This window comes from Carlito syrichta, unplaced genomic scaffold, assembly GCF_000164805.1.
Source record: "Carlito syrichta isolate Samal-C Ts95f unplaced genomic scaffold, Tarsius_syrichta-2.0.1 Scaffold307983, whole genome shotgun sequence".
In the NCBI taxonomy this organism is placed as follows: Eukaryota; Metazoa; Chordata; class Mammalia; order Primates; family Tarsiidae; genus Carlito; species Carlito syrichta.
Genome location: NW_007252079.1, coordinates 39,858 through 58,968, shown reverse-complemented (window position 1 = coordinate 58,968; position 19,111 = coordinate 39,858). Strand labels below are relative to the sequence as shown.

The 19,111-nt window shown below is 40.2% G+C and overlaps 1 pseudogene across 1 annotated transcript in view; it reads right to left on the bottom strand.

The window, feature by feature from the left end:
* LOC103267139 overlaps positions 1 to 18,708 on the bottom strand; it is a 30,689-nt pseudogene extending 11,981 nt beyond the window's left edge. Inside the window, exon 1 of the transcript XR_504741.2 lies at positions 18,694 to 18,708. The product of XR_504741.2 is annotated as an uncharacterized protein KIAA1958 pseudogene (transcript). The remainder of the gene's footprint in view (positions 1 to 18,693) is intronic.
* Between the last annotated feature and the right edge of the window lie 403 nt (positions 18,709 to 19,111).

The following is a 19,111-nucleotide window of genomic DNA, read 5'->3' as shown; positions in this document are numbered from 1 at the left end:
ACTCACCTCAGCCTCCCAAAGGCGTGGGATTACAGGCTGAGCCACTGAGCCTGGCTAGAAATTTTAAATGTAAAGAAATTCTTCTTATAGTAATACTACTTACAGTAGTGTCAAAATATATAAAATGCTGAGGAATAATTCTCACAAAATATGGCCAAGACTTTGATATTAAAAACAACAAAACAGAGCTGGGCTCTGAGCCAACAGAGGTGGCTCAGCCTGTAATCCCGCGCCTTTGGGAGGCTGAGGTGAGTGGATTGCCTGAGCCCGTGGGTTCTAGACCCGCCTGGGCAGCAAGACCTCATCTCTACAATAAATCAAAAAATCAGCCAGGCGTGGCAGCACGCGCCTGTAGTTCCAGCTACTTGGAAGGCTGAGGCAGAAGATCACCGGAGCCCAGCGGGTCGAGGCTGCGGTGGCCGGGAGCGGCCACTGCACTCCAGTCTGGGCGACAGAGTGAGACTCCAACTCAAAAAAAAATTTTAAAAATAAAAAATAAATAAAAACAACAAAATAAGGCTGAGAGAAATTAAACATGACCTAAATAAATAGAAAGATACATCATACTAGTGGACTGGAAGATTCAACATTGTTAGGTTAGTAATTATTTCCAAGTTGATCTATAAGTCTAACACAATTCCAATCATGAAGGTACTGCAAGTTGTGTTAACAGACTGGACTATATTATAAAGATAAGAAAGTATTATATGATTAAAAGCAAGAAAGTAACTTTATAATCATCATTCTAATTATGGTTTGAAGAGGTCAAGACTATAGGAAAGAATCTAGTTAAGAAGTTTAAGGCAGTAATTCAAATAACATATAATAGAAAACTGTCTTGGATAGGTGGGCAGATGAAAGACTGGATATGGGAGATGGGAAGAAGGATGTTGTAGGTTCTGACTTGTATACTGAAACAAGTTTCATTTATGCCATGTTACTCTGAGGTACCTGTAACTCTGAGGTACCTTTAACCCACCAAAAAGAGGTATCAAACAGAATGATAAACAGATCAGTATAAAGATATTGTTAAAAGGAATTATACACTGTAAATACAAAACCTCTATGAACATTTCTTCACCATCATAACATGGATAATAAAAGTTCAATATACAAAAAGATACCAACAAAATCCCCTGGGAGCTCTGAGTTCAAGGAGTTTGAGTTCACATAGTGATTATACTTGACATCCCCAGCAAGCTCATATTAATTGGCACTTAATGAGTGGGTGGTGAATCCTTCACTCAAACCGAGTCAGGAACTGGGAGGAGAAGGGTTACCCTGCCAACTGATGACTAACTTTCCAATATCTCAAAAGTGATCATTTTTTTCTATGTTTATATATTCCATTGACTGTTTACAGGGAAAGTTAAGATGAAAGGGAATTAAATGTTTGAGCTTAAACTCTAATTTAAAGACATTCAATCAATTTTGAGAGATGTCAACAGCATGTTCAGTTTACCCATAAGCATTTTTAAAGGTTTACAAAAAGGTTTACAGGAAGATGAATAGAGAGGGGTTCAGACCACTCAAGTACAAAGCAGAGAAACAGCAATATTCTCCACTGACTGATGGAGACAGAAGCTACTGAGTCTCCACAGAGGGCCTCACTGGTGGAAGTTCCAGATAAATCTCAATAGATGAGGCTCACAAGAGACTTTTCTGAAGCTCAACTACCCTCCTCCAAACCCATACTTAAATATATAAAACTCAAGAAGTTCCACCATAGACTATTCTGGGTGTATGTCAGGATAGTCTTATGTGAGCTGGGACAGCGCAGGGATTACAAGCATGGATTCCACTGCCAGATGGCCTGGGTTTAAACTCTAGCTCTGCTGCTTGCTTGCTATGTGACCTTTGACAAGTTACTTTACCTTTAACTTTCTGTGCCTTAGTTTTCTAATCTGTGAAATGATGATTAGAAAAATACTAACCTCACAGTGTTATTATTATTATGAGGATTAAGTGAATTTATGTCAATAAGATGATTTTAAAAATCACTTAATAATTGTTCACCTGAAATTAGGGGTCTTTCTCTACATTTTGGTGGTCTAGAACATACAACATAATATACTCATGGAAGAATGAGGCCCAGAGAATATACAATACAGCACCATATGTAGCACCATTCTCAGGCAAGAATGAGGTCCTCATTTAACATTTTCAGACTCCTTAGACTAACACAGACTCATCAGTCACTCCAAATTCACAGCAGTATTACAAAACATAGCTTATTTATCCACATTTCTGGGCACCATGCAAATAAACCCTTAGACCAGCTGTATGATCTATTAAACAGCCACCATCTAAACCATCAATCCCAGAGTTTTTTAAAAAATTAAATCAGCCCAGGATAGCTGAGTCAGGCTTCAGGCCTGTTCCAAGAGGGTAGGGGTAGGGAAGGTTTTGCTTGCCTCCCTCATGGCCCAGCAGAGGAGACACAGGGAAAGCACCTGCTGTGGGCAGGCATGACATCAGGACTCCCACTGGCACCCTCTCTAGGGTCCTTACAGAATGACCCACCAAGGGACCCTCATCCCATGCCTCCCCCACGGAGACCCAGGTGACATGGCATGAAGGACATGGAAGAAGATGAGCTGATTACATTCCTTCCTTATAACCATGACTTGGGGCCTCATCTCACATACACAGACTCACTCCAAAGACTTGGCTAGTTGAGTATCTACTTTTCAGCTCCATTACCAATTACAGAGGATCTAAGATGGTCACTGTGGAGCAGCAGACTAGTGCCACTCTTGCCAAGCAAAGCAGAGAGTAGGGACCAAGCTTCCAATAGACAGACACACCCTGGCACTTTGGATGGGTGAAACACCCTGCACCCAGCAAAGGTCTCTTTGAACACACAGAGACCAGAAAATGACAGCAGATGCAAGAATCTGGGCTCCCCATCCCCCACTGGTATGCCAGTGAACAAGAGTGGGTGAGTCCTTTCACCCACTCCCAGTCAAGCGCGAGTCACCAGTTTCAGACAGCAGGAGTCCTTATCAGGACACCATGGCAGACAACCGGAACAACAACAACCCAAGCAAGCCAGGTGGAACAACAACAAAAACCTGCACAAGGTCAGCAGCCATGAGCATGGCTTCTGCCAGCAGAGACTGATGGCTGGCTCCCAGGCAGAAAAAGCCCGCCTGAAGAGTGAACCTCACTGATACCTGACCTATCCTCCCATACAGATCAGAAAGAATCATCTCCAAGTCTTGTATGCCTATGCGGTGGATCTCCCCTCTTCCTGGTGGCAGGGAAATCACTCTTTTTCAAAAGCAGAGTGTAGACTTGAACAGGGAGGGTGTGACAAGAAAGATACCAGTAAGTTTTCTTGGTGGGAAGGCTTCTGGCTACAAACTGCAGACAGCAGGCAGTGGGCCCATTCACTCTCTGCAGAGTGCTAGCAGCAGGGGTTATTACAGTTGAGAAACCTGCCACAGTGTAGAGCAAGAACTATAAATGAATGTTCCTCCCTCTCTCACTGAGTGACCTATATTGAACCACAGAAAGGACCCTAGAAAAGAAGATCAGTGATTAGTTTCAGAGCAACAAAACCAAAAAATTACATAGAAGAGAGGTCTGTCACAAAGGAGGAAAAATTAATGAGAAAATACAGACAACCTGCAGAGTACTAAAGAGACAGCACCTGAAAAGACATCTACCAGAGCATAAACAATAGAAATCCCCCTGAACAACCTGTCCCAGATGACAATCACAGAAATCAGAAACTGGATGGTGAAAATGAACAGAGAGAACCAAGAGAAACGAGAAGTAAAACTCACTGAAGTCATATAGGAAGTAAAAGTGGAGTTGGACAATTTCACAAAAGCCTATTCGAAATAAAGGAAATAAAAAACTCCATCTTGAAAATCAAAAACAAAGTAACAAGCATAGGGAACAGGATCAACCAAGCAGAGGAAAGAATCTCAGAGGTTGAAGAACAAAACATTGAACTAACCCAATCTGTCAAAAGACATAGGAAAAAAGATAAATAGGAAGGAGCAAAGCCTCTAAGAGATGTGGGACTTTGTCAAGAAGCCAAATCTATGCTTCACTGGTATCCCTAATGAAGAAAGGGAAACTGAGAACATCATGGAACAAACATTGCATTAGGTCATGCAAGAAAACTTCCCACATCTTGCTAGAGAGGCAACCATTCAAGCACAAGAGATTCAGAGAACCCACAAGGTATCACGTGAGAAGAGCATCACCAAGACACATTGTAAGCATGAAAGAAAGACTTCTAAAGGCAGCAAAAAAAGAAAGGTCAGACTACTTACCAGGGAAGACCCATCAGAATTGCTCCAGACTTATCTGTGGAAACATTACAAGCCAGAAGGGACCAGAGTCCAATATTCAATGTTCTTCAAGATAAGCAATTCCAGCCAAGAATTTCCTACCCTGCCAAGCTAAGCTTCCTTGGTGACAGATAATTAGAATTCTTCCCAGATATCCAATCCTCAGGAGAATATGTCTCCTCTAGACCTGCCCTTCAGGATACACTTAAGGAGGTGTTGAACAGAAAAAAATGAAGAGTCATACCCATCACAAAAATACAGGCACAGAGTAAGCAGAGTGTACGGAACATTCACAGAAATGAAAATACATACATAAATACAAAAGTAAAAAGGAAACAAAGCAACCCCCTATGCCCTAAGACAGAGATAAAGTCTCACTAATCAATTTGAACATGAATGGTAAGCGCACCACTGAAGAGACACAGAGTGGCAAATTGGATAAAGAAGCATGATCCAACAGTCTGCTGCCTACAGGAAACTCATCTCACATACAGGACACCTACAGGCTCAAAGTTGGGCTGGAAAATGGTCTTTCATGCAAATGGAAAAAAGAAGAAAGCAGGAGTAGCTTTTATGATATCAGACAAAGCAGCTTTCAAACCACACAAAGTCAAAAAGGACACACAAGAACATTATATAATGATAAAAGGCTCAATCCACCAGCAAGAAATATCCACTTTAAACATATATGCACCCAATACAGGAGCATCTGGTTTTATAAAACAACTACTATGTAAACTAGGAGAGGACACTGACTCCCATAGTTGGAGACCAAAATACCCCTCCAACTGTTCTAGATAGATCACTGAGGCAAAAAAAACCAACAAGGAGATATGGAATCTTAACTCAATGGTCAACCAGAAGAATTTAATAGACATCTACAGAACACTCCACCTAGCATCTACAAAGTATACATTCTACTCATCAGTATATGGATCACACTCTCAGACATAAATTAAGTGTGAACAAATTTCAAAAGATCAAAATAATACCATGCATCTTCTTAGATCACAATGGAATAAAAACACTGCCACCAACAAGATCCCCTCAAACACAAAAAGACGTGAACACTAAACAACATTCTGCTGAATGACTTCTGGGTCAACATGGAACTCAAAACAGAAATTAAAAGCTTCCTGGAAACAAATGAAAACCAAAACACATCTCACCAGAATCTCTGGGATGCCATGAAATCAGAGTTAAGAGGAAATTTCATAGCACTGCATGTACACATCAAGAAAACAGAAAGATCACAAGTAAACAGCCTACCGTCACACATAAGGGGGCTGGAAAGGCAATATCTTCTACCTTCAGCAAAAGAATCCCAATCACCAAAATAAAATCACAACTGCAAGACATAGAAGACAAAAATATCATAGAAAGAAACAACAAGACAAAAAGCTGGTTCTTTGAAAAGATATATAAGATTGATAGACTCCTGGCCAGATTTACTAAAAGAGAGAGAGAGATAAAGTCCTAATAAACACAATTAGAAATGTAAAAAGCAAAATCACAACTGATCCTGAAGAAATTAAAAAGATTATCAGAGATTACTATGAACACCTGTATACAAATAAACTAGAAAACCTAAAGGAAACAGAGGATATTCTGACATCACACAATCTCCAAAAGTTGAAACAAGAAGAAATTGAAACTCTAAACAGACCAATAACAATCCAGGAAATTGGCTCAGCCCTAAGAAATCTCCCTGCCAAAAAAGCCCCACAGCAGATAGATTCTCAGCTGAATTCTGTAAGACATACAAGAAGGAGCTTATAGCAATCTTATTGAAGGTATTCCAAGCAATTGAGAATGATGGAATTCTCCTCACCTCATTTTATAAGGTAACATCATATTGATACCAAAACATAGCAAAGACCCAATGAGGAAAGAGAATTACAGGCCAACCTCCTTGATGAACAGAGACACAAAAATTCTCAACAAGATTCTAGTAAATCAGCCGGGCTTGTTGATTCAGCCTGTAATCCCGCGCCTTTGGGAGGCTGAGGTGAGTGGGTTGCCTGAGCCCGCAGGTTTGAGACCCGCCTGGGCAACTTGGCGAGACCTCATCTCTACAATAAATCAAAATGAGCCGGGAGTGGTAGCGCGCGCCTGTAGTTCCAGCTGCTTGGAAGGCTGAGGGGGAAGGATCGCCGGAGCCCAGCAGGTTGAGGCTGCGGTGGCCGGGAGCGGCCACTGCCCTCCAGTCTGGGCGACAGAGTGAGACTCCAACTCAAAAAAAAAAGATTCTAGTAAATCTGGTCCAACAACACATCTCAAGGATCATCCACTGTGACCAGGTGGGCTTCGTTCCTGTGATGCAGGGTTGGTTCAACATTCACAAGATAATAAACGTAATTCAGTACATTAACAGATATAAAACCAAGAACCACATGATCGTATCATTAAATGCAGAAAACCAGCAATGAGCAGGCAGAGAACCAAATAAAAAGCACAGTACCATTCACAATAGTCACACACAAAAAAAGAAAATAAATACCTTAGCAGCCACTTAACCAGAGAAATGAAAGACCTTTATAACAAAAACTACAAAACACTGTTCAAAGAAATCAAAATGACACAAACAAATGGAAAAGCATTCCATGCTCATGGATTGGAAAAGTCAAAATTGTCAAGATGTCCATCCTACCCAAGGCAATCTACAGATTCAAAGCAATACCCATCAAATTATCAACATTATTGTTTTTAGACGTAGAAATGACAATACAGAAATTCATATGGAAACAGAAAAGAGCACGTACAGCCAAAACAATCCTTAGCAAAAGGAACAAAGTGGGAGGTAACACACTTCTCGACTTTAAACTTTATTATAAGGCTACAGCAACCAAAACAGCCTGGGATTGGTACAAGAATAGGCACACAGACCAATGGAACAGAACAGAGATTCCAGAAAAACATGGTCTCTCAACCAAATCATCTTCAACAATGCCACCAATAACAATCACTGGAAAAAGGAGACCATATTTAGCAAACGGTGCTGAAAAAACTGGCTGACCACATGCAGAGGGATGAAACTGGACCTCTACCTATCACCATATACAAAAATCAACTCCAAATGGATCAAAGACCTAAAAGTAAAACCTCAAGCTATAAGAATTCTTAGAAGAAAACTTAAGAAACACCCTTATGCACATCAGCATAGGAAACCAATTCTTGATCAAGTTCCCAAAAGCACATGCCATAAAAACTAAGATAGACAAGTGTGACCTCATCAAACTGAAGAGCTTTTGCAGAGCAAAAGACACCATCAAGAGAGTAAAAAGATGACCCATAGAATGGAAACAAATATTTACAAATTATGCATCTGACAAAGGCCTAACATCCAGGATCTATAAAGTACTGAAACAAAATGAAAGGAAAAAAACAACCCCATTAAAAAGTAGGCAAAGGACATGAACAAACACTTCTCAAAAGATGGCATACAAGCAGCCAACAGACACATGAAAAAAATGCTCAGCTTCATTAGAGAAATGCAAATCAAAACTATAATGAGCTACCACCTAATTCTGGTAAGCAAGGTTATCGTTAATAAGTCAAAAAGAACAGAAACAAAGAACAGAGTGCCATATGTTCTCACTCATAAGCAGACCTTGAACAAACATCTAATACTATAAGGAAGGGATTGGCAGTAGTGGGAAACTGCCAGGGGAAGTGGGGGTGGGACTGGCAGTTGAGAGAAACTGCCAGGGAAGGGAAGGGCACACCTCATCAACAAGGGTACCTGCATAATGAACATTTGTATACCTAATCCTGAATTGTACCCCACATCTTTAAAAGAAAAAAAAAAAAAGTCAAAAAACAACAGATGCTGGCATGGGTGTGGCGAAAAGGGAATGTATTTACACTGCTGCTGGGAGTACAAGCTATTTCAGCTTCTGTGGAAAGTAGTATGGTAATTCCTAAAAGAACTAAAAATTTGACTTTCCATACGATCCAGCAATCCCTCTCCTGGGAATATGTCTGAAGAAACATAAATCATTCTACAAAAAAGACACCTGCACATGCATGTTTACTGCTGCACTATTCGAAATGCAAAAACACGGGACCAACCCAACTGCCCATCAAAAAGTGGACTGGATAAAGAAAATGTGGTACATATACATGATAGAGTATTACGCAGCCATAAAGAACCAAATCGTGAACTTCCCAGCAAACTGGATGGAGTTGGAGACCATCATACTAAGTGAACTATCACAGAAACACAGAACTGAATACCACATGTTCTCACTCAAAAGTGGGCCTTGAACATTAGTTGCATTAGCACAAAGTGGGGAACTGACAGTCAGTGGACACAACTAGAGGAGGGAGGGAGTAGTAGGGTAGGGGGCACATGACAATACAAAGGGTACTTGGTTCATTAGCTGGGGAGTGAGGGTCAGTTAGAAGCCCATAATTCACCTGCATGCAGGCTACTTATATATTAATCCTCACTTGTACCCCACATTTCTATAATAAAATAAGCTTTTTTAAAAGAAACAAAAAAATAACATAAATGTCATTTCAAATCACATTCTTTAGGCTAAAGATTATACATTTTTGACAGTATATTCTTAAATATTACACTTGAGGCATATATTTGGCAGTGGTGAATTTAATTCTCCTAAGATTAATATCTGTAGTAAAATATGAAGCTTCATTTTTTTATGCTTTAAAAACTTTTTTTTAAAGCAACTCACTTTCTATAAAATGCGATTTGTGTGTCCTGTATGTTTACAACTATTCCATAGAACTGTCAATTATTTTAGTGATTTGATTTTACCCTTTTGACAGATTCATGCATTTTTAGAGCTCATTAAGGGGTTGAGTGAAAAGGGGCATGAGGAAATTTTGGAGTGATTCTACATCTTGTTCTACAACTGTTCTACATCTGGATTATGGTATGACTATGCATTCAATAGGTGAATTCTATGGGATGTGAGTTTATATTCCAATAAACATGACTTTTAAAACTTAAAACAAAATAAAAAGAGAAATCATATGGCTTTTCAGTAGCATCCATTCATTCAATAAACACTGAGTGTAACTCGGGCTCGGTGGCTCAGCCTGTAATCCTGCGCCTTTGGGAGACTGAGGTGAGTGGATGGCCTGAGCCCACAGGTTAGAGACCCGCCTGGGCAGGCGAGATCTCATCTCTACAATAAAAAAAAAAAAAAAAAAAAAAAACCAAAAATTAGCCGGGCATGGAAGCATGCGCCTGTAGTTCCAGCTACTTGGAAGACTGAGGTGGAAGGATCGCCAGAGCTCAGCAGGTTGAGGCTAGTGGCCGGGAGCGGCCACTGCATTCTAGTCTGGGCGACAGTGAGACTCCAACTCAAAATAAAATAAAATAAAATAAACACTGAGTGTCAATGAGCCACCAGGCATTGGGCATGTGCCATTAACAAGATAATAATGATCTGTGCCTATATGGAGATCATGGTGGCAGGGTGTGAGGGCGACAAACAACTAATTATACAAAATAATAATATTTTGATAAGAATTTTTCAAAGGCAATATCATTGAGTGTCAAGAGAGCGGAAAATCAGAGAAACTATTTTATTCTGGGGTCAAAGAAAACTTCTGCGAGAATGTGGTATTTAAGCTAAAAGAGCTGAGAAATGCATAGGAATTCACAGATGAAGAAGGGATGGGGCAGACAGATAGAGAAGTCTTCCAGGCAAAAGAAACAGTACAAATAAAACCCCTAGAAAAGGTTCTGGAATTCTCCCACCATACTGCCAGAAGGCATCCATCCTTAGCAACCACCCTGCTACATTCTAGCACCCCACTCAGAGGGTCAGGATAACAAATGTCACAATCTGAAGTACTTCTCACTCTGAATATTCTACCATACTTCACCTACCCTCTCATAACAAATGCTGCTTACCATCTCTCTGACAAATTGATCCAGTTTAAGTCCTAACTTGAAATACACACTTATGTCATGCAAACTAGTTACGCCTTTGCCAAGAAAATTATTTACAAATTATGCATTAATTATTAAAATAATTTTAATGATTTTTGCTGTCAAGGAAAAACACTTTAGTTTTAGTCAATAATTTGATACTGATATTTATCCAAAAAGCTTTAAAAATATCAGTGCATTTAAAATACTTATAAATGCCTCAAAATTTTTAAGAACTATTCTAATTATTCATGTTTTTAATTTTTTTTTTTTGAGTTGGAGTCTCACTCTGTCACCCAGAATGGAGTGCAGTGGCTGCTCCTGACCACCGCAGCCTCAACCTGCTGGGCTCTGGCAATCCTTTCGCCTCAGCCTTCCAAGGAGCTGGAACTACAGGCGCCCACTACCACGCCCGGCTCTTTTTGATTTATTGTAGAGATGAGGTCTCACCAAGTTGCCCAGGCGGGTCTCGAACCCGCGGGCTCAGGCAATCCACTCACCTCAGCCTCCCAAAGGCGCGGGATTACAGTCTGAGCCACTGAGCCCGGCTTACAGTTTACACTGACTAGGTTTTTATTATGCACTATCAGAAAAAAATTAAAATTAATCACAATAGCCATATTTATTCAAACTGTTTCACATTGTGTTGACTAGCAATAAAATGATTTTCCCATCAATGGGTGTTATTTGACATGATGATTCATGCTTTACAGCCCATTGGAAGTAGTATAGTAAAGAGAAAAACCTGAAAATTCTGTCTCAAAATGAATGATGTTAACATTTTTAACTGCCTTTAAATTCACATAACCTCGTTCTCATGATGGAATTTTCCAAAACTTGAGAGAGTAAGTGCCTTATAACAAAGAATCTGTCCTAGATGCTGAAAATATAGCCCTATCTCAGTAAGTAAGCTACAGGCAGCAGATCCCAGATTTCAGAGAACAAAGTGAAACTACATTGCCTCTCCATACTCGCCTGGAACTGCTCTGGTCAAGATCCCCAACAGCCTGCATACATGTCAAGAATTCAAATGATCTCTTCGGCCCACTTCTCTTAGTTTCATAGCATCTCTCAAAGCTGTTCCTGCTTTACTTGAAACCCTCTCTTTCCTTGGCTTCCACAATACTACCCTCCACTATTCTGATTTCTCAGTTTCCTTGGCTAGGGTTCATCATCCTCTTCCTGACCTTTAAAACTAGAGTTTATCACTGTTTCCTTCTTTCCTTCCTTCCTTCCTTCCTACCTTCCTTCCTTCCTACCTTCCTTCCTTCCCTTCCTCCCTCCCTCCTGGTGGGGTTCATCATCCTCTTCCTGACCTTTAAAACTAGAGTTTATCACTGTTTCCTTCCTTCCTTCTTTCCTTCCTTCCTTCCCTCCCTCCCTCCCTCCTTCCTTCCGAGTTGGAGTCTCACTCTGTCGCCCAGACTAGAGTGCAGTGGCCGCTCCTCGACCTGCTGGGTTTTTTGATTTATTGTAGAGATGAGGTCTCACTGCCCAGGCAGGTCTCAAACCCGCGAGCTCAGGCAATCCACTCACCTCAGCCTCCCAAAGGTGCGGGATTACAGGCTGAGCCACCGAGCCCAGCTCACTGTGTTTTCTTATACTATTACTGTCTCACTAAATAATCCTCTTCTCCACCCCTGTGAGTGTATCTGGCTATCAGACACACACCCTGACAATTAATAATATCCAAATTAATATCTCAATAAGTCACATTTGCCACTTCCTCAGGTGCTGAAGACCAAATTCTGCAAGTCACCATTGACTCCAACACTTCACATCTTGGTTCAGAGGAATCTACAGGCAGATTCAATTCCATGAATTCATCCCTGGCCACTCGTTTTCAAAATTACTAAGTTTTACAAAGCTTCTGGTTATTTACAAAGTTATATTACTGCTACATTTCAAAAACTTGTAGAAAAAGATAAAACATTCAGACACAGATGTACTTTATTATGCACAGTGGATTAACCTTAAATTAACATTTTAAATGCAGTAATAAGTTAATATTATGTAACACTTTGGATATACAGTGTTATATAATGTATAAATTAATTCCTGTATCTTCACTGTCTCTCAGGAAGGGAGGACAGGTCTTTCTTATTACTGTGAAATATTTGCTCATGGGAATGAGATTTGAAGCTACTGTGTATATCATTTTAATAGTCCCTCCATTTTGACTCTTATTTTTAGGAATGAGGGTGGTGAGTACCGAAAGTGGTACATTTATTCCAAGAAGAGGTGGTGAGTCAGTGAAAATGTTGGGAATGTGAGTAACCTATTTTTATTCATAAAAATGAAATGTCTTAGAAACTCTGAAATAGGCTTAACAGATATCAAGATGACTTGATTTGTAGGACACTAGTAACAGGACTAAGTCTCCCAATTTGGGGCCACAGCACTCATTTTAGAAAATATTCAAAGGATAGAGATTATTTTCATTAAAAAACGCAAAGGTATTAGCAAAAAGAAGTGGTTTTGGTTGAGTATTATAGTCTTTTTGCAAAAGCACAAAAATTTCCTTACTTTTCCATGAATTTCTAGAACTTATATTCTGATTCACTGGTCTATTTAGCTATTTTATAATTAATACTATACTATTTAAAATTCCTGTAGTTCAATGTTTTTATATTCAAGAAAACAAGTCCCTTGCTATTATCCTTATTTTTCAAAATTGTTTTTCTAATTTCTTTTATGGCAAAGCATCCAGTATGCCATATCATGTTAAGTATGACACTATTATATTTATTCCAAAATATTTTTTCTTAGTCATGTTAAAAATGTTTTCTATGTTTCTTTCTTTCTTAGAGGGAGTGGATGGAGGAGACAGGATCTCACTCTGTTGCCCAGGCTGGCATGCAGTTACATCATCATAGCTCACTTCAGCCTTGACCTCCTGGGCTCAAGTGATCCTCCTACCTCAGCCTCCCAAAAAGCTGGGACTACAAATGCATGCCACCACTCTTAGCTAACTTCTAACTTTTTTGAGACACTGGGTCTTACTATGTTGCCCCAGCTGGTCTCAAACTCCTGGCCTCAAACAATCCTCCCGCCTTGCCATCCCATAGTGCTGGGATTATAGATGTGAATCACTGTACCTGGCTCCAAGTTTCTTAATTAGAAAAGATGCTGAGGCCAGGCTCGGTGGCTCAGTTCGTAATCCCAGCACTCTGGAAGGTTGAGGCAAGTGGAGTGCCTGAACTTGAGGGTTTAAGACCAGCTGGGCAACTTGGTGAGACCTCGTCTCTACAATAAATCAAAAATTAGCCGGGTGTAATAACACGCGCCTATAGTTCTGGCTGCTTGGAAGGCTGAGGTGGAAGGATCGTCGGAGCCCAGCAGGTCGAGGCTGTGGTAGCCGTGAGCATGCCACTGCACTCCAGCCTGGGGGACAGAGTGAGACTCCAACTCAAAAAAAAAAAAAAAAAAAAAGAAAAAGAAAAGATGCTGCTTATTAAGTATTTAGTCAACTATAAATATGATATTTTTCTTTTTAATATCATAAGTTAGTTTTACAGATTTCTCAGTGTTGAACCACTTTGCATTCCTATAGCTACTTCTCAATTTCCATCACTGGCCATTACCCTCTTTTTGATCTTTAAAACTAGGTTCAGTGGTACTGGCACTCTTCTTTTCTCATGGTATGAGATGATGCTTTTATTCACCTTTGTGAATCTAGACAGCAGAGATATATACCCTAATGTTTCCCTAATTAATATCTCACTAAATGGCATCACTATCTTCCTGGCTGCTGAGGCCCGGATCCAAGAATTAGATTTCTAAATTTTTTTTTAGGATTTGGAGGTCTTTACACAAATACACTGCTTACAGACCAGACAGATTTGTGTGCCAGTCCCTGGCATCCAAAGATGTGGTCCTTCTCTAAGCCTTGAATACAGACTACTGTCTTGTAGAAACTGTGCCCAGCACTGTCTTCAGCGCCTCTAACAAAGTCAAACATACAGAAGGCATTCAAGAAATATGAAACAAATACTGAATTAACAAGCTCAATTGAGTTATCATGAATACTTTGATATGACATGTGTCTACCTACCTGTTCTGTCCACCCATCAGCTCAACTTTCTACATAGCCTTAAGTGTTCCCCTGCCCCACTACCTCCCTCCTAACCTAGCAAGAGCAGGTTGCCTTCCTACCCATTCAGGATTACATGAAGCATAGCAAAGGTTCAGAGAGGGAAGGGGGCCAATAATCCAATGGGAATATTCACTACATAAAAAACCTTCAATAAGTATGCACATCTTTAATTACAATTATGCATCCCTGAAAACTGACACAGAAAACCTGCCACATACAACCTTTTGCCTAAACCAAAGTAAAGAGGGCTATATAATATTGAATTCACAACAAATTCAAATCCTGTGAATTAAGTAGGAATACATGACTTCATGACTATGTGTTTATTCAGTGACAGATTTTTAAAAGCCATCCCCCTCTCCCCTTCAAGGTACTCAGCCAGTAGCTACCTGGCTCTGAAGGCAGTAAACTTTGCCCTGGGTACAGAGGGAGGTAGGGAAAGCCCAAGACCTGGGCTTACCCTGGAAGCACAGGGACAGAAACTGATAGGCAGCCTAGGTCTACTCAAGGGATGTGAGACGTCATGGAGTACTGTGATCCCCATTGTGGTATTCACAGGTGCGACCTCTTGGGAAATGACAAAGTCATGAGAATTCTGCCCTCATCATAGATTAGTGCTTTACACAAGGGCTGGAAGTTCCAGGAACTGCTTTAGACCCTTCTGCTCTTCTGTCACATGAAGGTACGAGGTTCTTCCTCTTTTTGCCCCCTTTGCTCCTCTGCTTTTGCTATGTGAACATAACAGCACAAGATGACACCACTGATGGAGCAGGCCCTTACCAGACACCAAACCTGCTGGCACCTTGATCATGAACTTCCCAGCCTCCAAATCTGTAAGAAATAAATTTCTGTTCTTTATAAATTACCCAGTCTCAGGTGTTTTGTTACAGCAGCGCAAATGGGTTGACACACTTGGCTACCAAGAGGCACCTAGTGAGGCCAGAGGGTAAATACCATGATCACCCAATCTCTGCAGTATAAAGCCTCAGTCTCACTTGCTCTTCAACTCTCCCACTTTCCTGGTCTCTGCCCGTGGAATCTCAGGAACGTTTACAGCAATTAAACTATAAAGGAGCTCACTCTCTCCCTCCTTCCAAGAGCTGTCTGGAGATAAACTCTAAGGTAGATGCTCTCTGCCCAGGAGATGGTACCAGCAACCACACCTAACACCTCCAAAACAGGACTTGCTGCTCTAATTTTGGGGGCAGTCTGTGTTTTTTTTTTAACTGATCCACAAATTTTTCCAGCAGGTGTGAGGAGTAAGCAAAGAAGACTTCTCTTTGGCTTGTGAAAGGTACTCAGCACTAATTAGCGTTCTGGGTAATCTGAATCTGATTCCATCTTCTTCTTTCTGGTTTTTGATTTTCTTTTTTCTTGTTTTTTGTTTTCGTTTTATTATAAAGGTGTGGGGTACAATTCAGGGTTAGATGTACAAATGTTGGTTATGCAGGTACCCTTGTTGATAAGGTATGCCCCTCCCTCCCCTAGCAGTTTCCCCCAACTGTGAAACTCACCCCCCCACCCTGCAGTTTCCCACTACTGCCAATCCCTTTTAGTATTGTGATAATTGTTCAAGGTCGTTTTGTTTTGGTTTTTTAAAAAGTTTTCCTGAAATTCTCTTTTCTTGTTTTCCAGGGTTCTCAAAGATCTGAAGTCTTTTTTTCTTAGCTGGCATTCCATTTGGTTTTGAAATCTTTGGCTCAGGTGACTAAGACCCAATGCACAACTAGAGAGCCACTGCAATGGTGGTTCCCAAGTCAAGCTATGTACTGAAATCCCCTTTAGGTTTCTTATTAGAAAATATAGGACCTGTTTCTTAGCTCAACCATAGAGATTCTGATTCATTGACCAAGAGGCTGGGATTGGAAATCAGTGTTTTTAGCAAGTATTTGCAGCCAATATAATAAGAATCTGTATTTGAAAACCATGGCTCTATATGATTTTGAATGATGATAGATATACTATAATTCACCAAGCCTTTACTTTTAGACATTTTGCTTAGTTTGATTTCAATTATTCACTAATATAAGTGCTTCAATGAACATTTTTTATATCTACCTCTTTTACATACCTCTGTATCATTTTGATAAATGCCTAGACATAAAATCAAAAGGAGAAACTTCTTTAGTTATTTTGGTCAAATTGCCTTCAAGGTAGGATCTACCCCAGACTGCTCCCACTTATAGTGCAAGATACTATTTCCCTGCCTCTCTACCTAGGTATGATAGCATTATTTTTTTAACCTTTGCTAATTTTGGAGATGAAATGACATCTTATTGCTGAGTTACTTTATAATTGTAAAAATGTTTATTTATTCAGTAAATATTTCTTGAACACTTGCCAGGTCTTGTGAACAACATGAGCAAAAGCAAATGTGGTTCTTACTCTCACTTATATAGAAGTATAATTAATCCAATAATCAAAGAAATAAACATAATAAATGATATTATGAACACTGATCAGTAATGATAACAAATCTTACAAAGCAGTGATTTGACCTTCTTAGAAATGTCAGCAGAAGCTCCCCTGAGAAATGAAGGTAACAATACAGAGAATGATAACAGCACACTCTGACATGGCACTTACTATGTTCCAAGCTCTATTCTAAGCATATCAGATATATTATTAATGAACTGACTTTTATAAGGACGTATTATTATTATCTCCATTTTACCAATGAGGAAACAGAAAGTTTAAGAAAGGTGTCCAATGTCAGAAATTAGGATTCAAACCAAAATTATCTGCCTCAGAGTCGGAGCTACTAAACACTATTGTGTTACTTCTCAGGTGACATTCCTAAACTCTGTGCACATAGCAGACTCAGTATTCCCTGCTTTGCCCTATCAGAAAGGGATGATGTGCTGCAATCCTCCAAAGAACAGTACACAGTCCCCAACTAACTTGAAGCTCCTAAGAGTTGTTGAGGAATACTGAGGATGAATATATCTCCTCCCTCTCACTTCTAGAGCTGCAGCCAACGCGCCCACCCACCTCCTACCTCCAGATCACCTAAGGTGCTAAAGCAAAGAAGAAGGATTGTCCTTGTTTTTAAGATAGTAATCCCAAATTCACCATGTTGATGATTTTCTTGCTAATCATCTCTGTGTTACAACATGTTTGAACATTAAGTATCACTGTTTCATGAGAATGTAAGGAAAAAAAGCACCAATTTCTGATTTTTAAACCTCTCAAATGAAGAGTGACCATTCTTATAATGACTCTACCTGACACAAGCCTGGTTCCCACAGGCTGGCAGTCTATTTTTCTATTTATATTTAACACATTAGGCCTATGAACACTAAGGCTGGATTAGTCTAAACATGGTGTAACGAGAATTGTAAAGGCTTAAAACAAAAGGTCCTTAATCCTCTGCCAGTTTGCCAAACTTCTGGGAGTTTAAAGTATGACAACTTAAAGAAGTATGTTCCAGAGATTTCTGTGAGGAATATTTACTCACTTTGGGCCCTGAACAAGTGAGTGAACTAAATTCTCTAACAGACTGTTGAGTAAAACACTCACAGCTCCAACAAATAAAGTATAGGGATCTTCACCATCCCAGATGCTCACTTACCATGGCTCTATAATCATGAGGCTGTGGAGAGAAGCAAAAGCTGTCATGCACAAAGATATTCACCAATGAGCTGACCAGTCTCCATTCAAACTCCCCTCCAGTATCTACTGCTGGGAATCTATTTATGTCACTCTGATTTTTACATGCTGCAAACATCAGACTTTTTATAAAAGCAGGACAAGTGTAAACTGAAACAACAAACTGCCAAAGATGCAGGATTAGAACGAGTCACTGAAAAATGCAAGACAACTGCTCTAATATATGCAAAGCCATTTTAACAAATGAATGTCTCACAGACTTGGACCAGATACAATTAGACCAGAGAGCAATTGTGGAGAATTCTCAAGGACAATACAATAGGTACTTCAAAAGAAAATGAATTAACTCTCCAAGAACTAAGAGAGGCCCTTGGGATAACTAAAAGAGTCAAGGGATATTTCTGTAAATCATTTCGCGCTTCCTGACCTGGTAAAGGGTACTGCATTATGGTCTTATATAATTCTATCAGGAAAAAGTAAGTCTAATCACTTTTTGTTCATTGTAAAGATTAGCGCGAAGTTTCAATTATATAAATTTTGTTAAATATAAGATTTAAAAAATTTTTCAGTTTACTTTTTCAAATTAAAGCCTATGCAGTTTCAATGTTAAAAAGGAATAAAATTCAGATACATGATACAACATGGATGAAACTTAAAGACATTATACTAAGTGCAAGAAGCCAGATACCAGCCGGGATCGGTGGCTCAGCCTGTAATTCCGTGCTTTGGGAGGCTGAGGTGAGTGGATTGCCTGAGCCCGCGAGTTCGAGACCCACCTGGGCAACTTGGTGAGACCTCATCTCTACAATAAAACAAAAAAATCAGACAGGCATGGTAGCATGCACCTGTAGTTCCAGCTACTTGGAAGGCTGAGGTGGAAGGATCGCCAGAGCCCAGCAGGTCGAGGCTGCGGTGGCCGGGAGTAGCCACTGCACTCCAGTCTGGGCGACAGAGTGAGACTCCAACTCAAAAAAAAAAGCCGGGCTCGGTGGCTCAGCCTGTAATCCCACGCCTTTGGGAGGCTGAAGTGAGTGGAGTGCCTGAGCCCACGGGTTCGAGACCCACCTGAGCAGGCGAGACCTCATCTCTACAATAAATCAAAAATTAGCCGGGCATGGTAGCGTGCGCCTGTAATTCCAGCCACTTGGAAGGCTGAGGCGGAAGGATCGCCGGAGCCCAGCAGGTCGAGGCTGC